The sequence below is a fragment of the Copadichromis virginalis genome, linkage group LG8 (genome assembly GCF_057382275.1).
Source record: "Copadichromis virginalis isolate Kocher_CV1m ecotype Utaka linkage group LG8, C_Virginalis_male_GT1.1, whole genome shotgun sequence".
Classification (NCBI taxonomy): domain Eukaryota; kingdom Metazoa; phylum Chordata; class Actinopteri; order Cichliformes; family Cichlidae; genus Copadichromis; species Copadichromis virginalis.
This window is the reverse complement of record NC_140625.1, coordinates 29,871,371-29,893,157: the sequence shown is the minus strand read 5'-3', so window position 1 is coordinate 29,893,157 and position 21,787 is coordinate 29,871,371. Positions and strand designations below refer to the sequence as shown.

Below are 21,787 nucleotides of genomic sequence, written 5' to 3'. Positions count from 1 at the left end.
AGAAGAGAAAGGCGTTTTCGTTTTTTCACACACTCTGAATCCACACAGAAAAAGTTCAACAACACAAGACAGTTTATACAATTTACACTTTTAAATGCACAGACACACGAGTAATTTATATACAGTATACACGGGCCCCATAGACGTCATATACCAGAAGAGGTTACTCCTATCTTTTTGACTAATTTAAAAGCACCTATAGCCCAGGCCTAGCCTTGCTGGTCAACACACACCTCGGGAACGCCCTCCCGATAGCGCTCAAATTCCTAAAAAAAACACCATATGCCAGAACAACTTTATCTCACTTCTCTATTTCTCTGCTGGTGTTGCTAAATTTTTGACTAATTTAAAAGCATCTTTCAGCCCAGAGCCTCGCTCTTGCTGATCAATTACCCGTCTCAAGTACGCCGCCTTGAAAACGGTCAAATTACTAAGTTCTAGTACTTTAAAACTGCTTCCCCGCCCGGACACCCGGATCTCCACCAGCAGCGTGAAATATCCCAGATCACGCTTTTGGCTTTACTTAAAGTTCACAAGCTCCTGACGTTTAAATAGGAGGCAGCCGGTCCGCGACTCTATCTGTCAATCTGGCGCAGTAAAAGAAACGGTCTCCCTTCGACCGTTTCGGTTTATTCGGGGCGCCCGAATCCCCCTGGCAACCAACCAAGCAAATAGTCTAACGGTGCGTCCACTGTCAGGTGTCGCCGCCACAGCGCTGAGCTGAACTACGCCCTTAGGGGCCACGCCCCAGTCCTAAATTAAATTTACTTATTTTAAAAGCCTCACTGTGGGTACCCTGCCCTCCAGTTTAATTACCTGAGACCCAAAACCGCGTTTTTGCTACTCAATCAAAACCAAATTATCCCTACACTACCGATTGACTGGCTGGCATCCCAGTCAACCCACAGTTAACCTCTTAAGCCGTATTTATTTGTTTCCACACACCTTAAACCGTATTAACTTAAACACATAACTTCTTAACTCAAAATTCACCCCCAAAATGAACAACAATGAATTTAGTCAGACTACTATGCCCTATTTTACAACTAATTAGTCAAGATCACTATGGACCAACGCCAGAAGCCCAGACTGAGTGAATATTATTTAATTAAATTTAGTTTTAACTTCCAATATAGCGCCTTTGGATAAAAATCAACAGGTGGCACTCACCTTTTCTTATGTCGCCTGGTGTCACTCAGATAGGCTGCTGGCCTTCGACCCCTTTGTCACCTTCCCCGACGAGCTGCAGGTTGCAACTCCTCCCCACCCGGAGTTTCGGCACCAGGTTGTTAAGGTTCGGTCGAGTTAGGGAAGAGAAGAAAGCAAGCCCAAGTCGAAGTAGGTGTCAAAAATAGTGATCTTTATTACACTCTGTGCACAAGAGTGGGAAAAGACAATTTGCAATCGAATCCTCTCGTCAACTGAAGCATCAGTCTCCTTATATTGCCTTTATGACATCACAGTTGGATCTTTACTGGAAATGATCTCAAATGATAACAATTCCCCGCCTATCCCAAAGTTTTCCCTTATATAGACATCAACTGCTACTCTTAAGAGAAAAACAAGTGTGTATTACATTGTGCATTTTGTGAAAGTGTATTTATCAGAAAAACTGTCCTCAGATGACCCTCCTATTATTACTAAGTGTGTAGGTGACCGTGCGTGTGTTACATAAGTGCGTGCATGTAAGCAGAGACCGGCGTACGTGCAAAATTACACGCAGGCCTGCCAGGGCCCAACAGGACTCGTGGGTCTGTATGGTGTGACTGCTCTGCTCTAACGTGCAACAACTTTATATAAACAGTCAGTGTGGATTAATATAAACAGTCAGTGTACATTAATATTTGCTCAAAGTAACACAGATGTAATTAAAAGATTATACTGTCATCAGATTCAACAATGGCAAATGAATAATCAATGATAACTGATTGTGAGAATACAAAATAAAATATCTCCTGATCACAATCAGGACGCATAAGCAAAGACGCATGCTTCCGCCCGGTTTCGGACCGGGGACCTTTCGCGTGTAAGGCGAACGTGATAACCACTACACTACGGAAACTGAGCTTGCGTACCCCGTAGTAATTAAAGGAGCATTTCAATGCTTTCTTACATTTGTGGACTTTTATGACAGATCATGTAGGACTATTGAGAAGGAGGGAACTCCCATTTGTGTCATTCTTCAAGCACTCCCCCACTTATGGCTGTATTGACAATGCAAATTGTGATCTCAAGATTGCATCTCTTGTCATGGGAGCTGATCTTCTGGTTGACAAGCTCTTTGATGTCCTTTGTTTGGCTAGCACACAATCTACAGAAGACAAGACCAAGAAACTTATTTGTCAGTAGGGACGCACGTAAAACAGAGAAAATGCTGCACAAGCAGTGTTCTCTTGGACTAGCATCTCTTCTGATGGGAGCTCTTTCTGAGAAGACCTTTTCGACTTGTGAGCGCACAGGTGGAATTCATGTTTCTTCAAGCCCATTATAGGACTAGATTATTAGATTGACTAGGATCTGGTGTGCGATTAAGGTGTGTGTGGTCATTGCAGGTAAAAGGCAGAACAGAGAAGGAAACTGCTCACTCCCCGTCGGGGAATCGAACCCCGGTCTTCCGCGTGACAGGCGGAGATACTGTCCACTATACTAACGAGGACCTCTGAAGCACTGCAATGGTCACGTCAAGCTGCGATTCGCAGCAGGTATGACAGGTAAAATTTGGCTGGCCGTGTAGAAATCCCCATCGGTTTACCAGGAACTACACTTTTATGCCTGTTTGACACAGATCTTTTGTGTGCTTCAGGCAGGGTTCCATGGTGTAATGGTTAGCACTCTGGACTCTGAATCCAGCGATCTGAGTTCAAGTCTCAGTGGAACCTCATTTGGCTTTCTAGCACTTTGCTCCACAGGTACATTAGCATTAGCACACGCTAGCATAAGAATCTAGTCAGTTGAAGAGCAAGTTAGTGGCCCAGTCAGTTCCACTCCTCTTGTGTTGGCTGATCTCATCTGCACATGGTCTTCATGCTGCACCAAACCTCGCTCATGCTCTTCTGCTGCACTTTCCACTTCAGCTTCCTGCTGTATCGTTCATTAGCCACCTTGACTCAAGTCAACTTTTCCTCTTGCACTCTTCCCACTTCCAATCCCTTTGCCACCTCTGAAGGCCCCGATCTTCTTCTTGACAAGCTCTTTGATGTCCTTTGTTTGGCTAGCACACAACCTACAGAAGACAAAACCAAGAGACTTAATTCTCAATAGGGATGCAAGTAAAACAGAGAAAATGCTGGACAAGCAGAGTTGTCTAAAGAGTGAATATCAATTCCCTTGTAACCAAAGAAGGAAAAGACCCATGTTTCCGCCCGGTTTCGGACCAGGGACCTTTCGCGTGTGAGGCGAACGTGATAACCACTACACTACGGAAACCCCGAAAGACAGCTTGTTTGGCTTTCCAATGTGTCTCACTGAGTAATCTCGCACTCTGACAAATTTGGTGACATGTTCCTATCATGGCCTTGAAGTAAAAGGAGCCATGGAGAAGAGACAGACGCACTCTAGCAAGGAGTCTGAACTGTAGTCTCCATGTTAGGCTCACTTAAACTTTGGACATTTAGGAGTTCACTAAAGCAAGCACAGCTCAACATATGCTGCCCTAAGAACCCCAGAACCTCTGGCAGCAGAACTGTTGCCTAAAGCGCCCATTTGTTTCATTGCCTTGGGCATTGGCTGAAAATAGGCCCAAGTCCTGTGCAGGCCACCTAGAGCCAGTCATTTCCAAGAGCTTAGTCTGTGCCTCCATCTTCAGGAAATATAGCGACTGGAGATTTGTTGATTTGTGTGAAGTCTGTGGAGTTTGCAGAAATTTGGGCCATAGACAACTCTTTAGCAAGACGAGCATCCAAAGGTTACAGATGTCAGAGACCTGAACCAGATTTGAGTACTTTCTCTTGTCTGTGTCCCAAACAGCAGTAGAACCCCACAAGTTCAAGCAGTGCCTGCAGTCAGACACTTTTATATCAGGACGCATAAGCAAAGACGCATGCTTCCGCCCGGTTTCGGACCGGGGACCTTTCGCGTGTAAGGCGAACGTGATAACCACTACACTACGGAAACTGAGCTTGCGTACCCCGTAGTAATTAAAGGAGCATTTCAATGCTTTCTTACATTTGTGGACTTTTATGACAGATCATGTAGGACTATTGAGAAGGAGGGAACTCCCATTTGTGTCATTCTTCAAGCACTCCCCCACTTATGGCTGTATTGACAATGCAAATTGTGATCTCAAGATTGCATCTCTTGTCATGGGAGCTGATCTTCTGGTTGACAAGCTCTTTGATGTCCTTTGTTTGGCTAGCACACAATCTACAGAAGACAAGACCAAGAAACTTATTTGTCAGTAGGGACACACGTAAAACAGAGAAAATGCTGCACAAGCAGTGTTCTCTTGGACTAGCATCTCTTCTGATGGGAGCTCTTTCTGAGAAGACCTTTTCGACTTGTGAGCGCACAGGTGGAATTCATGTTTCTTCAAGCCCATTATAGGACTAGATTATTAGATTGACTAGGATCTGGTGTGCGATTAAGGTGTGTGTGGTCATTGCAGGTAAAAGGCAGAACAGAGAAGGAAACTGCTCACTCCCCGTCGGGGAATCGAACCCCGGTCTTCCGCGTGACAGGCGGAGATACTGTCCACTATACTAACGAGGACCTCTGAAGCACTGTAATGGTCACGTCAAGCTGCGATTCGCAGCAGGTATGACAGGTAAAATTTGGCTGGCCGTGTAGAAATCCCCATCGGTTTACCAGGAACTACACTTTTATGCCTGTTTGACACAGATCTTTTGTGTGCTTCAGGCAGGGTTCCATGGTGTAATGGTTAGCACTCTGGACTCTGAATCCAGCGATCTGAGTTCAAGTCTCAGTGGAACCTCATTTGGCTTTCTAGCACTTTGCTCCACAGGTACATTAGCATTAGCACACGCTAGCATAAGAATCTAGTCAGTTGAAGAGCAAGTTAGTGGCCCAGTCAGTTCCACTCCTCTTGTGTTGGCTGATCTCATCTGCACATGGTCTTCATGCTGCACCAAACCTCGCTCATGCTCTTCTGCTGCACTTTCCACTTCAGCTTCCTGCTGTATCGTTCATTAGCCACCTTGACTCAAGTCAACTTTTCCTCTTGCACTCTTCCCACTTCCAATCCCTTTGCCACCTCTGAAGGCCCCGATCTTCTTCTTGACAAGCTCTTTGATGTCCTTTGTTTGGCTAGCACACAACCTACAGAAGACAAAACCAAGAGACTTAATTCTCAATAGGGATGCAAGTAAAACAGAGAAAATGCTGGACAAGCAGAGTTGTCTAAAGAGTGAATATCAATTCCCTTGTAACCAAAGAAGGAAAAGACCCATGTTTCCGCCCGGTTTCGGACCGGGAACCTTTCGCGTGTGAGGCGAACGTGATAACCACAACACTACGGAAACCCCAAAAGACAGCTTGTTTGGCTTTCCAATGTGTCTCACTGAGTAATCTCGCACTCTGACAAATTTGGTGACATGTTCCTATCATGGCCTTGAAGTAAAAGGAGCCACGGAGAAGAGACAGACGCACTCTAGCAAGGAGTCTGAACTGTAGTCTCCATGTTAGGCTCACTTAAACTTTGGACATTTAGGAGTTCACTAAAGCAAGCACAGCTCAACATATGCTGCCCTAAGAACCCCAGAACCTCTGGCAGCAGAACTGTTGCCTAAAGCGCCCATTTGTTTCATTGCCTTGGGCATTGGCTGAAAATAGGCCCAAGTCCTGTGCAGGCCACCTAGAGCCAGTCATTTCCAAGAGCTTAGTCTGTGCCTCCATCTTCAGGAAATATAGCGACTGGAGATTTGTTGATTTGTGTGAAGTCTGTGGAGTTTGCAGAAATTTGGGCCATAGACAACTCTTTAGCAAGACGAGCATCCAAAGGTTACAGATGTCAGAGACCTGAACCAGATTTGAGTACTTTCTCTTGTCTGTGTCCCAAACAGCAGTAGAACCCCACAAGTTCAAGCAGTGCCTGCAGTCAGACACTTTTATATCAGGACGCATAAGCAAAGACGCATGCTTCCGCCCGGTTTCGGACCGGGGACCTTTCGCGTGTAAGGCGAACGTGATAACCACTACACTACGGAAACTGAGCTTGCGTACCCCGTAGTAATTAAAGGAGCATTTCAATGCTTTCTTACATTTGTGGACTTTTATGACAGATCATGTAGGACTATTGAGAAGGAGGGAACTCCCATTTGTGTCATTCTTCAAGCACTCCCCCACTTATGGCTGTATTGACAATGCAAATTGTGATCTCAAGATTGCATCTCTTGTCATGGGAGCTGATCTTCTGGTTGACAAGCTCTTTGATGTCCTTTGTTTGGCTAGCACACAATCTACAGAAGACAAGACCAAGAAACTTATTTGTCAGTAGGGACGCACGTAAAACAGAGAAAATGCTGCACAAGCAGTGTTCTCTTGGACTAGCATCTCTTCTGATGGGAGCTCTTTCTGAGAAGACCTTTTCGACTTGTGAGCGCACAGGTGGAATTCATGTTTCTTCAAGCCCATTATAGGACTAGATTATTAGATTGACTAGGATCTGGTGTGCGATTAAGGTGTGTGTGGTCATTGCAGGTAAAAGGCAGAACAGAGAAGGAAACTGCTCACTCCCCGTCGGGGAATCGAACCCCGGTCTTCCGCGTGACAGGCGGAGATACTGTCCACTATACTAACGAGGACCTCTGAAGCACTGCAATGGTCACGTCAAGCTGCGATTCGCAGCAGGTATGACAGGTAAAATTTGGCTGGCCGTGTAGAAATCCCCATCGGTTTACCAGGAACTACACTTTTATGCCTGTTTGACACAGATCTTTTGTGTGCTTCAGGCAGGGTTCCATGGTGTAATGGTTAGCACTCTGGACTCTGAATCCAGCGATCTGAGTTCAAGTCTCAGTGGAACCTCATTTGGCTTTCTAGCACTTTGCTCCACAGGTACATTAGCATTAGCACACGCTAGCATAAGAATCTAGTCAGTTGAAGAGCAAGTTAGTGGCCCAGTCAGTTCCACTCCTCTTGTGTTGGCTGATCTCATCTGCACATGGTCTTCATGCTGCACCAAACCTCGCTCATGCTCTTCTGCTGCACTTTCCACTTCAGCTTCCTGCTGTATCGTTCATTAGCCACCTTGACTCAAGTCAACTTTTCCTCTTGCACTCTTCCCACTTCCAATCCCTTTGCCACCTCTGAAGGCCCCGATCTTCTTCTTGACAAGCTCTTTGATGTCCTTTGTTTGGCTAGCACACAACCTACAGAAGACAAAACCAAGAGACTTAATTCTCAATAGGGATGCAAGTAAAACAGAGAAAATGCTGGACAAGCAGAGTTGTCTAAAGAGTGAATATCAATTCCCTTGTAACCAAAGAAGGAAAAGACCCATGTTTCCGCCCGGTTTCGGACCGGGGACCTTTCGCGTGTGAGGCGAACGTGATAACCACTACACTACGGAAACCCCGAAAGACAGCTTGTTTGGCTTTCCAATGTGTCTCACTGAGTAATCTCGCACTCTGACAAATTTGGTGACATGTTCCTATCATGGCCTTGAAGTAAAAGGAGCCATGGAGAAGAGACAGACGCACTCTAGCAAGGAGTCTGAACTGTAGTCTCCATGTTAGGCTCACTTAAACTTTGGACATTTAGGAGTTCACTAAAGCAAGCACAGCTCAACATATGCTGCCCTAAGAACCCCAGAACCTCTGGCAGCAGAACTGTTGCCTAAAGCGCCCATTTGTTTCATTGCCTTGGGCATTGGCTGAAAATAGGCCCAAGTCCTGTGCAGGCCACCTAGAGCCAGTCATTTCCAAGAGCTTAGTCTGTGCCTCCATCTTCAGGAAATATAGCGACTGGAGATTTGTTGATTTGTGTGAAGTCTGTGGAGTTTGCAGAAATTTGGGCCATAGACAACTCTTTAGCAAGACGAGCATCCAAAGGTTACAGATGTCAGAGACCTGAACCAGATTTGAGTACTTTCTCTTGTCTGTGTCCCAAACAGCAGTAGAACCCCACAAGTTCAAGCAGTGCCTGCAGTCAGACACTTTTATATCAGGACGCATAAGCAAAGACGCATGCTTCCGCCCGGTTTCGGACCGGGGACCTTTCGCGTGTAAGGCGAACGTGATAACCACTACACTACGGAAACTGAGCTTGCGTACCCCGTAGTAATTAAAGGAGCATTTCAATGCTTTCTTACATTTGTGGACTTTTATGACAGATCATGTAGGACTATTGAGAAGGAGGGAACTCCCATTTGTGTCATTCTTCAAGCACTCCCCCACTTATGGCTGTATTGACAATGCAAATTGTGATCTCAAGATTGCATCTCTTGTCATGGGAGCTGATCTTCTGGTTGACAAGCTCTTTGATGTCCTTTGTTTGGCTAGCACACAATCTACAGAAGACAAGACCAAGAAACTTATTTGTCAGTAGGGACGCACGTAAAACAGAGAAAATGCTGCACAAGCAGTGTTCTCTTGGACTAGCATCTCTTCTGATGGGAGCTCTTTCTGAGAAGACCTTTTCGACTTGTGAGCGCACAGGTGGAATTCATGTTTCTTCAAGCCCATTATAGGACTAGATTATTAGATTGACTAGGATCTGGTGTGCGATTAAGGTGTGTGTGGTCATTGCAGGTAAAAGGCAGAACAGAGAAGGAAACTGCTCACTCCCCGTCGGGGAATCGAACCCCGGTCTTCCGCGTGACAGGCGGAGATACTGTCCACTATACTAACGAGGACCTCTGAAGCACTGCAATGGTCACGTCAAGCTGCGATTCGCAGCAGGTATGACAGGTAAAATTTGGCTGGCCGTGTAGAAATCCCCATCGGTTTACCAGGAACTACACTTTTATGCCTGTTTGACACAGATCTTTTGTGTGCTTCAGGCAGGGTTCCATGGTGTAATGGTTAGCACTCTGGACTCTGAATCCAGCGATCTGAGTTCAAGTCTCAGTGGAACCTCATTTGGCTTTCTAGCACTTTGCTCCACAGGTGCATTAGCACACCCTAGCATAAGAATCTAGTCAGTTGAAGAGCAAGTTAGTGGCCCAGTCAGTTCCACTCCTCTTGTGTTGGCTGATCTCATCTGCACATGGTCTTCATGCTGCACCAAACCTCGCTCATGCTCTTCTGCTGCACTTTCCACTTCAGCTTCCTGCTGTATCGTTCATTAGCCACCTTGACTCAAGTCAACTTTTCCTCTTGCACTCTTCCCACTTCCAATCCCTTTGCCACCTCTGAAGGCCCCGATCTTCTTCTTGACAAGCTCTTTGATGTCCTTTGTTTGGCTAGCACACAACCTACAGAAGACAAAACCAAGAGACTTAATTCTCAATAGGGATGCAAGTAAAACAGAGAAAATGCTGGACAAGCAGAGTTGTCTAAAGAGTGAATATCAATTCCCTTGTAACCAAAGAAGGAAAAGACCCATGTTTCCGCCCGGTTTCGGACCGGGGACCTTTCGCGTGTGAGGCGAACGTGATAACCACTACACTACGGAAACCCCGAAAGACAGCTTGTTTGGCTTTCCAATGTGTCTCACTGAGTAATCTCGCACTCTGACAAATTTGGTGACATGTTCCTATCATGGCCTTGAAGTAAAAGGAGCCATGGAGAAGAGACAGACGCACTCTAGCAAGGAGTCTGAACTGTAGTCTCCATGTTAGGCTCACTTAAACTTTGGACATTTAGGAGTTCACTAAAGCAAGCACAGCTCAACATATGCTGCCCTAAGAACCCCAGAACCTCTGGCAGCAGAACTGTTGCCTAAAGCGCCCATTTGTTTCATTGCCTTGGGCATTGGCTGAAAATAGGCCCAAGTCCTGTGCAGGCCACCTAGAGCCAGTCATTTCCAAGAGCTTAGTCTGTGCCTCCATCTTCAGGAAATATAGCGACTGGAGATTTGTTGATTTGTGTGAAGTCTGTGGAGTTTGCAGAAATTTGGGCCATAGACAACTCTTTAGCAAGACGAGCATCCAAAGGTTACAGATGTCAGAGACCTGAACCAGATTTGAGTACTTTCTCTTGTCTGTGTCCCAAACAGCAGTAGAACCCCACAAGTTCAAGCAGTGCCTGCAGTCAGACACTTTTATATCAGGACGCATAAGCAAAGACGCATGCTTCCGCCCGGTTTCGGACCGGGGACCTTTCGCGTGTAAGGCGAACGTGATAACCACTACACTACGGAAACTGAGCTTGCGTACCCCGTAGTAATTAAAGGAGCATTTCAATGCTTTCTTACATTTGTGGACTTTTATGACAGATCATGTAGGACTATTGAGAAGGAGGGAACTCCCATTTGTGTCATTCTTCAAGCACTCCCCCACTTATGGCTGTATTGACAATGCAAATTGTGATCTCAAGATTGCATCTCTTGTCATGGGAGCTGATCTTCTGGTTGACAAGCTCTTTGATGTCCTTTGTTTGGCTAGCACACAATCTACAGAAGACAAGACCAAGAAACTTATTTGTCAGTAGGGACGCACGTAAAACAGAGAAAATGCTGCACAAGCAGTGTTCTCTTGGACTAGCATCTCTTCTGATGGGAGCTCTTTCTGAGAAGACCTTTTCGACTTGTGAGCGCACAGGTGGAATTCATGTTTCTTCAAGCCCATTATAGGACTAGATTATTAGATTGACTAGGATCTGGTGTGCGATTAAGGTGTGTGTGGTCATTGCAGGTAAAAGGCAGAACAGAGAAGGAAACTGCTCACTCCCCGTCGGGGAATCGAACCCCGGTCTTCCGCGTGACAGGCGGAGATACTGTCCACTATACTAACGAGGACCTCTGAAGCACTGCAATGGTCACGTCAAGCTGCGATTCGCAGCAGGTATGACAGGTAAAATTTGGCTGGCCGTGTAGAAATCCCCATCGGTTTACCAGGAACTACACTTTTATGCCTGTTTGACACAGATCTTTTGTGTGCTTCAGGCAGGGTTCCATGGTGTAATGGTTAGCACTCTGGACTCTGAATCCAGCGATCTGAGTTCAAGTCTCAGTGGAACCTCATTTGGCTTTCTAGCACTTTGCTCCACAGGTACATTAGCATTAGCACATGCTAGCATAAGAATCTAGTCAGTTGAAGAGCAAGTTAGTGGCCCAGTCAGTTCCACTCCTCTTGTGTTGGCTGATCTCATCTGCACATGGTCTTCATGCTGCACCAAACCTCGCTCATGCTCTTCTGCTGCACTTTCCACTTCAGCTTCCTGCTGTATCGTTCATTAGCCACCTTGACTCAAGTCAACTTTTCCTCTTGCACTCTTCCCACTTCCAATCCCTTTGCCACCTCTGAAGGCCCCGATCTTCTTCTTGACAAGCTCTTTGATGTCCTTTGTTTGGCTAGCACACAACCTACAGAAGACAAAACCAAGAGACTTAATTCTCAATAGGGATGCAAGTAAAACAGAGAAAATGCTGGACAAGCAGAGTTGTCTAAAGAGTGAATATCAATTCCCTTGTAACCAAAGAAGGAAAAGACCCATGTTTCCGCCCGGTTTCGGACCGGGGACCTTTCGCGTGTGAGGCGAACGTGATAACCACTACACTACGGAAACCCCAAAAGACAGCTTGTTTGGCTTTCCAATGTGTCTCACTGAGTAATCTCGCACTCTGACAAATTTGGTGACATCTTCCTATCATGGCCTTGAAGTAAAAGGAGCCATGGAGAAGAGACAGACGCACTCTAGCAAGGAGTCTGAACTGTAGTCTCCATGTTAGGCTCACTTAAACTTTGGACATTTAGGAGTTCACTAAAGCAAGCACAGCTCAACATATGCTGCCCTAAGAACCCCAGAACCTCTGGCAGCAGAACTGTTGCCTAAAGCGCCCATTTGTTTCATTGCCTTGGGCATTGGCTGAAAATAGGCCCAAGTCCTGTGCAGGCCACCTAGAGCCAGTCATTTCCAAGAGCTTAGTCTGTGCCTCCATCTTCAGGAAATATAGCGACTGGAGATTTGTTGATTTGTGTGAAGTCTGTGGAGTTTGCAGAAATTTGGGCCATAGACAACTCTTTAGCAAGACGAGCATCCAAAGGTTACAGATGTCAGAGACCTGAACCAGATTTGAGTACTTTCTCTTGTCTGTGTCCCAAACAGCAGTAGAACCTGTTAAGGTTCGGTCGAGTTAGGGAAGAGAAGAAAGCAAGCCCAAGTCGAAGTAGGTGTCAAAAATAGTGATCTTTATTACACTCTGTGCACAAGAGTGGGAAAAGACAATTTGCAATCGAATCCTCTCGTCAACTGAAGCATCAGTCTCCTTATATTGCCTTTATGACATCACAGTTGGATCTTTACTGGAAATGATCTCAAATGATAACAATTCCCCGCCTATCCCAAAGTTTTCCCTTATATAGACATCAACTGCTACTCTTAAGAGAAAAACAAGTGTGTATTACATTGTGCATTTTGTGAAAGTGTATTTATCAGAAAAACTGTCCTCAGATGACCCTCCTATTATTACTAAGTGTGTAGGTGACCGTGCGTGTGTTACATAAGTGCGTGCATGTAAGCAGAGACCGGCGTACGTGCAAAATTACACGCAGGCCTGCCAGGGCCCAACAGGACTCGTGGGTCTGTATGGTGTGACTGCTCTGCTCTAACGTGCAACAACTTTATATAAACAGTCAGTGTGGATTAATATAAACAGTCAGTGTACATTAATATTTGCTCAAAGTAACACAGATGTAATTAAAAGATTATACTGTCATCAGATTCAACAATGGCAAATGAATAATCAATGATAACTGATTGTGAGAATACAAAATAAAATATCTCCTGATCACACTCCTCCTCTTTGGCCTTTTGAAAAAAGGCCAACATTTAAAGATATTGTGTCACTCCTCCGTCCAGGCGGCTTCTCGCAACGGCATCATATGTTCCGGACCAGCTGACCCAGCTGAACCAGAAGCTATGGCCCTGCTCACCAGATTACCCAACACCTGCCTCACCAGAGGAATGAGACAACACCCAATCAGCAACAAACCTAGAAAAACTAGAAGAGAAAACATGGCAGACATAAACAATCCCTTATATTGCCCAAAAACAGATGTGAACCAATCTCCCAGCCTTGAGTTCACGCCTGATTGCTCATGCATGGTTCTAGATAACGTTTTCAAATTTTCCAGCGCCCGCGTGACTGTTCCGTCCGGAGCTGTATTGTTGGGAATAAAGGTGCAACATAAATCTCCGAACATCGCGCACACGCCTCCCTTCTCGGCCAATAACATGTCCAGCGCCATGCGATTTTGGATTCCCATTAACGACGTCGGACCTAATTGTTCTGCAAGACCTTCCACCGCGTCCCTGGTGAGATTAGAGAGTCTCAACACATTATAATGAACATAATTAATGCGATCAACATTTTTATTTGGAGTCACCCACAGAAACACACTTTCAAACCCGGCCGCTATCTGATCAACTAACTTATACTCATCTGGAACTCCTCGGGGAACTCCTATTGAGTCTATCCAGGTTGGCGAGTCCCGTCTTGGATCATACTTGTGGATAGCTCCTGTGGCTCTCCTCCGTCTGGCTGTAGACACATCCGCACCTTGCTGTGGAATTGTCTCTAGCCTACTGCCTATGAGCATCAAAGGTGCAGCTAAGCGCACCAAAGCACACGTTCCCACACTCCCCAAGGGAACCTGCACCAAAAGGGTGTACTCCCCACAATAATAATATAGCCCACCTCTCGCCCAGGTGCCTATAATTGTGCTTGGGTCACTTACATCATTAGTAGTCCTACCTGTAATTGTCCTCTGGCACCAGCTTGGATTAATCCTTCCTAGCCTAAATCTCACTCTGTCTGTAGAAAACTCAAAACATGTATAATTACCTCGTTTTGGTGTGAATGAACCTGGTTGTGTGCGTTTATCAATTGGCGGATATAAACCTGACAAAGTGGTGCAGTTACCTGTGTCCACCGCCTCTCTAGTTAATCTCAACATGCAATTATATCCCCACTCATCCTCTGGATACAGAGGAGCGGGTTCAGTAAACAAATGTGGTCGAGCGGTAGCACAAGCAACACAATCAACCACTTTCTGCTCCTTAGCATTTTGAGCCACCCAATCTAACCAAAGATTCCTATCTCCAAAACCTGTGGCACGCTCTATCAACTCCTGAGGTCTTAACCTAGTATAATCAGTGGCAACAAACCATTTTTCTTCTGGATCCTTGTAAGTTACTGTCTCTACGGGATCTGTTTGCACCGTGAGATTCAGTGCTGAGTCATTTCCCAGCGGTTTAGACCTGGGATTAAATAAATTCACCCGAATTAACCCAAATGGATCTGTCCCTACTTTATCTACCCCTACTACTAAATAAAACGCACCTCCATCAAACCCAGGTTCAGGGAGTTCACTCCATGGTCCTAGGGAAAGAGTAATAGGGTTATTTGTAACAGAATAATCTCTCTGAATAGCTATTCCTTCAAGGGCCGGTGGCACCGTTGGCTGCCATCCTACTCCTGTCCACGCGACCACATCCTGCCAAGAACACCACTGATCCGTTACATAGGTGTAGGTGTCACTATCCCATGATGGGCCCCACACCGACTTAGGGTAACACATCATTGGATGATAACAAACCCACACATTATATGTTCTCCAGCTATTCCCGTCACCCGAGCATTTAATTACCTGACACAAATCGAATGTGAACGCTGTTGTAGATCCATTAACATACCCAAACTCGACTCCGCCACTGGCTTTGAGACACCCATCATCCCCACCTGAACCAACCGCACGCTTGACTTTTTTCGACGATTTGATCGGTTCGGGCTCAGGAGCGGATAGACCTCTGTGTCTGGGCAATTCACCTGTCTGCCAAAAAACAAAGAAACACGTTATAACACTTATTAACCCCAACAACCCCGTTATTTTCCAATTTTCCCACAATTTCATGATGACTGTTCCCAGGCTCGTTTACTTCTACTCTATACTAAAAAGATAAGGTTACAAAAAGAGTATAAGGTTATGAGTATAAAAATATGCGAGTAACATACAAAACTATTACGATTCCTTCAAACTATCAAATACTTTAGACTAGAGCCCTAGCCTATTTAAGAGCCTGTACTGGATTCCTCCTTGGCGCGTGACGCTCCTCTCCTTTCTCCGCCTCACTCAGGTAGACTACTGAGGAGGACCGTAGCACAGGGGGAACGAGTATTATTCTGGCTCTATGTTCCCTCCTGCGTCGATTGGGTGGAAGCTAGCTCCAACAAACTCTCGTCCGCGACTGCACACTGAGACCAATGGAACCAGGTCTCCCCTTTCCCCTTTAGACGGACAGCACTGGTGGTTCGGGCAATTACTTCGAAAGGTCCGGTCCACCTTGGGTCTCTCCACTTTCGCTTAATGACCTTCAGCCACACCGCCTTGGCATCGGGGATGGACCTGTCCTCCGCTTTCACCCCCTCTCCAACCTGTTGTGTGAAACTAGACACAAGAGCTTTTAATTCTTTCCAACATTCAATATGTTTTCTATTACTTTTTACACTTTCTTCCGCCGGAACTGTTGTCCATGGACCTGGAAACTGTCGTCCTGTCAACAGCTCATATGGTGTGAAACCTGTGGATTGATTAACACAACATCTTATTATCATCAATGCAACTGGCAGGGCTGCTACCCAATTTAGCCCCGTGTGAGCTGAAATCTTAGCAATTTTATTCTTCAGATTTAGATTCATTCTTTCTACCTTTCCCTGCGACTGGGGGTGATATACTGTGCCAAATCTATGTTGTAACCCCAGCTTCTGTTCTACCTCGGCCAAATCTTTGTTTTTGAAATGAGTCCCATTGTCGGACCTAATCCGCTTAGGGAAACCATGCCGGGGGATGTAATGATTGATTAAACACTTAATCACACTTTTTGCATCCTCCCTCTTGGTAGGCCATGCCTCAGGCCAACCCGTCAAAGCATCTACACTTACCAGTAGATATCGAACTCCTCCTGGACCTGGATCAATCATGTCAGTGAAGTCAATGACAATCTCTTCACCTGGTCTTTCTGGAATGGGGAACTTACCTGCCTCTGGTTTAATCACTGGCTTCGGATTATGCTTCCCACAGATCAGACAGGTCCTAGCCTTTTCCTTGATCATATCCTTCAAGAAGGGATGCCACCAATGGCACAGATGTCTCCCCATCTGGGCGACACCTACATGTCCAAGGCCGTGCGCTTCAGCAATCTTCTGTTTTGCCAAGTTGGCTGTCAACACTGGTCGACCGTCAGGTCCTCGCCAGAGACCTCCTTCTTCCCAGGCTCCTCGACTCTTCCAGATCCCTTTCTCTTCTGGGGCAGCCTCCCCTTGGGCCTTCCTGGCCTCCTCTAGCATGTTAACTCCTGATTCTTCTTCCACCGTTATTTGTACCATCTGTCGTGATGCTTTATAACCCGCTGCCTCTTTTGCAGCTCGATCGGCTTCCTGATTTCCTCTGGCCATCAGGCTGGTCCCTGAGGAGTGGCCTTTGCATTTTATGATGCTCACCTCCTCTGGATCTCCCAAGGCCTGCTCAAGTTCCTCCATTTCCTTTTTGTGGCAGATTGGTGCGTTATCTGCCGTCCTGAATCCTGCTCTTCTCCATTGGGCGAGCTCCACATGAGCTGCTCCAAAAGCATAAGCTGAGTCCGTGTAAATGTTGACTCTTTTTCCTTTTGCAAGTCTCAAAGCTCGACTTAGAGCAATTACTTCTGCTCTTTGGGCTGACTGCTGCCCTTCAAGTCTTCCAGCCTCCTTTACTTCAAATGCAGCCCCTTTTCTGCAAACTACCGCGTAGCCTGCTTTTAATCCTTCATCATCCCTGTAGCAGCATCCATCAGTGAACCAATCTTCAGCTCCTGTCAGAGGTTCTGCTTTCAAGTCTTCTCTTATCCTCTCGTCCACTTCAGCTCTCTTTGCGCAGTCATGAGGTTCTCCTCCTGACTCCATTAAATCTGCCATGTTAATTCCTTCATGTGTGAAAGTCAAGTTAGGAGCGTCTAAAACTCTACACACTCTCTGTTGTGTAAGAGGTGTCATGGTGAAGGCTTGTGAGTTAACATATGCCACCACACTGTGGGTGGTCAGCACCTTCAACGGATGGTCCCTCACTATATGTGCTGTCTTTTGTATAATTTTTGACACCCCAATGGCATGCTGAGTGCATCTCGGGTGCCTTGTCTCTAATGAATTCAGCCTGATGCTGACGTACATAAGTACATCTCTTCCTCCCCCTTTTTTCTGAAACAACACCCCATTAGCTATCCCGTGTGTTTCAGAAACATCAAGATAGAAGGGTTGTTCATAATTAGGAATAGCAAGATCAGCCGATCTAGATAAGTCCTGTTTTAATGCAATAAATGCCGACTCAGTGGCCGATGTCCATGGCAGTTCAGCCTTAAGATTTCTGACACCTGCCGTTTTTACCAAATCCCTCAACAGGGCTGTTTTGCCTGCATAATTTGGAATGAAGTGCCGGCTGTATCCTGTTAACCCCAAGAATGAGAGCAACTCCTTAACCGTACGCGGTCTTGGATGTGTCAAAATCTGATCACGATGAGTGTTTAGCAGACCCACTGATTTGTGAGCAATGACACGGCCCAGAAATGTTACTTCTGGTCGGACCAACTGCAACTTTTCTTTACTGACCTTGAAACCGCACTCAGCGAGTCTCTTCAGTATGGTAAGTGAAGCTGCCGTGCATGCCGAAGCAGACGGAGCTGCAATAAGCAAATCATCAACATATTGCACTAGTGAACACCCCTCTGGGAGATGGCATGGCGATAAAGCTTCTTTCAACACTTGGTTGAAAATGCCAGGGGAAAGTGCAAACCCTTGTGGCAACCTTGTGTATCTGTACTGTTGTCCCCCATATGTGAATGAAAAAATGTCCCTCAGAGACTCATGCAATGGGAGACAGAAAAATGCATTCGCTAAGTCAATACATGTAAACCACTTCTGATCTGGTGTTAACGCCGTCAAGGCTGTGTATGGGTTTGGGACTGGCACCGTGTCAGTACGTAAAATGGCATTGATGGCTCTTAAGTCATGTGCCATTCTGTACTTTCCTGTCCCATGCTTCTCTACTGGCAAAATAGGAGTATTCCAGTAGGATTGAGAGGGCTCAAGCACCCCTACTTTCAATAGCCCCTCAATGGTTTCTGCAATTCCCTCCTCAGCTTCTCTCTTTTGCCTATACTGTGGTTTCCAAATTGGCGTTTCAGACTTCAGCTGGAACAAAACGGGCGAACACGTGGCCTGGCCCACATCCGTAGGCCCTGCTGACCACAAAGTGTCAGGAAGAGTCGCAAGTGCGGCAACTGCATCCGCATGGTCTGTTCTTTCTCTCCCATGAATTCTTGAGATTTGTTGATGCTCCAACATCACTGTGTCCTCTGATTGACAAGTGATACGATAAATTTTGCATTTTGGCGAGTACCAAACGTCTGGAATCTGAGTAGCTTGCCAGCCAGGTTCCTCAAGGGCTCTTTTGACCATCGTCCCCAGCTCCTTCGCCTGATGACTCTCATGGACCGCCAATGTTATATGGGGCACTGAATCAGGTCCCATTTTGAACCAAGGCCGTTGTTCGTCGGTTAATTTTACTGCTACCGCGACGCCCTCCGGACCGACATAGATGTTTTGAGAACACACATTCCAAGTCTGGCCTTCAAGGTCAGACTGGAACAGGTCCCTGTAAATTTCATCATCATTTCTATCATAATAGAGGGTGACATGGAACGGATCCCTGGGGGGAGAGAAGACGGCCAAGGCCATAATCCAAGGTTTCCACAACTGATATTGTCTTAGTATGCCTTCTTCCACCACACGACCCCAATAGATGTCAGCGGTCGTTTGTTCACAGTCTTTCAGCAAGTACTGGTTCTTTGAAAATGTCCCCAGGCACGGAAACTCTTTTCCTCCTGGAAGTGTCACTGTTAGTCCATCAGCTGAACACATGATGGTGGCCCCCAATTTAATGAGCAGATCCCTGCCCATCAAGTTCACAGGCACATGGGGAGACACCACATAGCTGTGCTTCAATGTCTGTTTTCCCAGCACCGTCAGGGCTGGATTGGTTGTTGGCAGCGTCATCGGTACCCCAGAAAACCCAATAACACTGACCACATGGTTGGAAAGTGTGGCACTGTTTGGTTTTTGTTTCAGTGTTGAATAGGTAGCCCCAGTGTCCACAAGGAAGGTCATTTCATCTCCTTCCACACTCATCGACAACATAGGATCTGCCCCTCCCATGTTGTCTGGCCTCTGTGGGTCCCGTCAGTACAGCTCCTCCTCTCCGCCCCAGTATCCCAGGGGATACTGAGCCGCTGGCGCCATGCCTGGGTTTGGAGCTTGATGTCCCCTTGTCTGGCCCACTCTGCCTCGAAAAGTTCCCTGTGCCTGGGGTGATGATGAATAAGCTGTTTCTGGTAGCCATGGCGTAGGACAATTACGAGCCCAATGTCCTCGTCCTCCACACCTTCGGCATACATTCGGGTCCAGCATAGGTCCCCCCAGACCACGGCCCCTTGGTCCACCTCCCCTTTGGGATCCACCACGTCCCCTCAGCGACCTAGTAGCCCCCCAATTCCCCGCGGGTCTTCCTTGCCTTGGGAATTCATTGGCGGGCCATCGGTCATCAGGGTACAGAACCGGATTCAAATCTGGCCAATCAGGCCCCGGATCGCCCCGTGGCTGCGCCACCAGCATCTTCTTAGGTCCATCTTTGGTTTCCTTTTTCTTTTCGTTTAGTTTTTCTCTCGCCTCTGCCAATTTCAATTTTACTAACTGCCCTTGCGCCTCCTCCAGCTCCTGTTTTTTCTTGTTCACCTCGTCTTTCTCCAGCCCAAGTCGATGTATAATGTGCCTCTCCCATTTTGCTGAATCCGCCACCGCAAAATCAGGATTCTTTTGTAAATCTGTTCTTACTCGTTCTGGGAGACCTGCTAATACTGCAGATCGGAACCACGCCCTTGGTTCACCATTCTGCCCAGGATGTTCACCAGTTTGAAGAATCCACTGTTCTTTTGCATGCTCCATATACTCTCTAGGGGAATGTTCTGGGGTCCAAACAATCCTAGGTGTAGTGCCCATGTTATGAGTCGGATACTTCTCACGCACTGCGTCAGAGAGAGCATTTCGCACCCTTGCATAGGGGACGTCGTTTGGTTGGCATACAGTTCTTGCTATCTCTTCTACATCTGCGAGGCCTCCTCCTCTGAAGGTCCTCCCACCGATAGCTCGGAAATCTCCCAGAGCCAATTCCTCTCCTTCTGTAAGACTTCCTAGTCTCCTCAACCAAGCGGCTCCTCCCTCCGTGATTGGGGGCAGCTGCTTCACCAGAGCCTCAAGATCTCTGATATTGTAGGGGTGGTAGACTGGTTCACCCCTTCCTCCCTTCAATAAAGGCATTGTGAGGGATAATTCCTCCTCTGTGTCATCCTGCCCTTCTCCAGTTGGCAATGCAACAGTCTTCCTCTGGTTCTTCTCAAAGATGGACGGTCTTTTATCTCTTGGTTCCTCCAGAACCCTCCCAGAGCGAAGGGTCGTTCCTCCTGTGGGAGTCTGAAACTTTGGGGCAAATCCTCCCCTTTGCAGGTTTGACACTTCTCTGGATTTTCGTGTGTTGCTCTCTACTGAGCCCGCCAAGTCCTTTTCCAAGGCATAAAGTGTTTGTGCTACGCTACGTGGTGTTGCTACGCCTTCCTCCTCCAATTTTCTCAAGAGGCGTTCCAGTTGTATCACAGCCTCCCGATTGTCAGATTCTTTTCCAAAAACGTGGCCTTGCCACTGTTCTTTCTCAGACTCATCAACCGTTGACCTCTGATTAGTTTTTCGGGTCGCCTTTGATGGCGCCTTCTGATACTGCATTGAAGGTGAGTCTTCCTCTGAAGTCCAGACCTCCTGGGATGGATTTTCCTGGCTGGGCTGTTGCATTGTCACCTGTCCGGTACTTGTAGACGCCACAGGTTGAGCTTCTTCTGTAGCTCTATCTGGGCTAAAAAGAGCGGGAGGAATCAAGATCAACCCCCGTGTAGTAATTCCTTGTGATGTCCCAGCAACTGGGTGCGGCTGACTTACCTCTGATGCAGCTGCCGCTGATTGAGACTGCATCGCTTTCTGTGCAGGTGCCCCTGATTGTGGCTGCACTACTCCTGTGTCTGCCTCCACTGTGGCTGGAGCAGATGTCGATGATGGAGGATTCTCCTGTAAGTTGACAATTCCACCTGTCACTCTTCCTGTTTTTCCTTCGGGCCCCCACATAGTACCACCCTCCAGGGCCACCACTGGACAAATATAAGGTGGGGGTGGGCCACTCAGGAAGTCCTTCAGGCTGGGATATAGCTTTCCCTCAGCCTCAGCTTCCTTCTTTAAGGCTGGCTGGATGTCGTTCACTTCCTCTTGCATCCAGTGGGAAACACCTTGGGAGATAATCATAAGCTTACAATACTTACTTTGTTTTTCCATCATAAGTTTCTTTTCAGCCTTTATTTTTCTCCCCTGGAAACGTCCTAAAGATTCCTCTTCAAGCTCCTTGATTCTCTCTTCACATTTCTCCCCTTGTCGTTGAAAGAGGGAGTGGAGAGGGATTCTGTCCTCCAATGTCTTCTGTTGATTTTCACATAATTCCTTCACTTCTTTTTCTAAATCCTGACACTGACGAGCAATCTCTTTTGAAGACGTCCCTTCAGTCATTTTAATGGCTTTCTTCAATTCCTGTATTTGCTCCTTCAGTGGC

The 21,787-nt window shown here is 46.7% G+C and overlaps 19 non-coding genes across 19 annotated transcripts; 5 read left to right on the top strand and 14 right to left on the bottom strand.

Annotated features, from left to right (window-relative positions):
• Nucleotides 1-1,989: 1,989 nt before the first annotated feature.
• trnav-uac (transfer RNA valine (anticodon UAC)) lies at nucleotides 1,990-2,062 on the bottom strand. The gene has a single exon. It is a non-coding gene; the product is annotated as a tRNA-Val (tRNA).
• A 522-nt stretch (nucleotides 2,063-2,584) lies between these two features.
• On the bottom strand, nucleotides 2,585-2,656 carry trnad-guc (transfer RNA aspartic acid (anticodon GUC)). The gene has a single exon. It is a non-coding gene; the product is annotated as a tRNA-Asp (tRNA).
• Nucleotides 2,657-2,807: 151 nt separating this feature from the next.
• Nucleotides 2,808-2,879, top strand: trnaq-cug (transfer RNA glutamine (anticodon CUG)). The gene has a single exon. It is a non-coding gene; the product is annotated as a tRNA-Gln (tRNA).
• Nucleotides 2,880-3,353: 474 nt separating this feature from the next.
• On the bottom strand, nucleotides 3,354-3,426 carry trnav-cac (transfer RNA valine (anticodon CAC)). Its single transcript has one exon. It is a non-coding gene; the product is annotated as a tRNA-Val (tRNA).
• A 614-nt stretch (nucleotides 3,427-4,040) lies between these two features.
• On the bottom strand, nucleotides 4,041-4,113 carry trnav-uac (transfer RNA valine (anticodon UAC)). The gene has a single exon. It is a non-coding gene; the product is annotated as a tRNA-Val (tRNA).
• Nucleotides 4,114-4,635: 522 nt separating this feature from the next.
• Nucleotides 4,636-4,707, bottom strand: trnad-guc (transfer RNA aspartic acid (anticodon GUC)). Its single transcript has one exon. It is a non-coding gene; the product is annotated as a tRNA-Asp (tRNA).
• A 151-nt stretch (nucleotides 4,708-4,858) lies between these two features.
• trnaq-cug (transfer RNA glutamine (anticodon CUG)) lies at nucleotides 4,859-4,930 on the top strand. Its single transcript has one exon. It is a non-coding gene; the product is annotated as a tRNA-Gln (tRNA).
• Nucleotides 4,931-6,091: 1,161 nt separating this feature from the next.
• trnav-uac (transfer RNA valine (anticodon UAC)) lies at nucleotides 6,092-6,164 on the bottom strand. Its single transcript has one exon. It is a non-coding gene; the product is annotated as a tRNA-Val (tRNA).
• Nucleotides 6,165-6,686: 522 nt separating this feature from the next.
• Nucleotides 6,687-6,758, bottom strand: trnad-guc (transfer RNA aspartic acid (anticodon GUC)). The gene has a single exon. It is a non-coding gene; the product is annotated as a tRNA-Asp (tRNA).
• Nucleotides 6,759-6,909: 151 nt separating this feature from the next.
• trnaq-cug (transfer RNA glutamine (anticodon CUG)) lies at nucleotides 6,910-6,981 on the top strand. The gene has a single exon. It is a non-coding gene; the product is annotated as a tRNA-Gln (tRNA).
• A 474-nt stretch (nucleotides 6,982-7,455) lies between these two features.
• On the bottom strand, nucleotides 7,456-7,528 carry trnav-cac (transfer RNA valine (anticodon CAC)). The gene has a single exon. It is a non-coding gene; the product is annotated as a tRNA-Val (tRNA).
• Nucleotides 7,529-8,142: 614 nt separating this feature from the next.
• On the bottom strand, nucleotides 8,143-8,215 carry trnav-uac (transfer RNA valine (anticodon UAC)). Its single transcript has one exon. It is a non-coding gene; the product is annotated as a tRNA-Val (tRNA).
• A 522-nt stretch (nucleotides 8,216-8,737) lies between these two features.
• trnad-guc (transfer RNA aspartic acid (anticodon GUC)) lies at nucleotides 8,738-8,809 on the bottom strand. The gene has a single exon. It is a non-coding gene; the product is annotated as a tRNA-Asp (tRNA).
• A 151-nt stretch (nucleotides 8,810-8,960) lies between these two features.
• trnaq-cug (transfer RNA glutamine (anticodon CUG)) lies at nucleotides 8,961-9,032 on the top strand. The gene has a single exon. It is a non-coding gene; the product is annotated as a tRNA-Gln (tRNA).
• Nucleotides 9,033-9,500: 468 nt separating this feature from the next.
• trnav-cac (transfer RNA valine (anticodon CAC)) lies at nucleotides 9,501-9,573 on the bottom strand. The gene has a single exon. It is a non-coding gene; the product is annotated as a tRNA-Val (tRNA).
• Nucleotides 9,574-10,187: 614 nt separating this feature from the next.
• Nucleotides 10,188-10,260, bottom strand: trnav-uac (transfer RNA valine (anticodon UAC)). The gene has a single exon. It is a non-coding gene; the product is annotated as a tRNA-Val (tRNA).
• Nucleotides 10,261-10,782: 522 nt separating this feature from the next.
• trnad-guc (transfer RNA aspartic acid (anticodon GUC)) lies at nucleotides 10,783-10,854 on the bottom strand. Its single transcript has one exon. It is a non-coding gene; the product is annotated as a tRNA-Asp (tRNA).
• A 151-nt stretch (nucleotides 10,855-11,005) lies between these two features.
• On the top strand, nucleotides 11,006-11,077 carry trnaq-cug (transfer RNA glutamine (anticodon CUG)). The gene has a single exon. It is a non-coding gene; the product is annotated as a tRNA-Gln (tRNA).
• A 474-nt stretch (nucleotides 11,078-11,551) lies between these two features.
• trnav-cac (transfer RNA valine (anticodon CAC)) lies at nucleotides 11,552-11,624 on the bottom strand. Its single transcript has one exon. It is a non-coding gene; the product is annotated as a tRNA-Val (tRNA).
• Nucleotides 11,625-21,787: the final 10,163 nt, after the last annotated feature.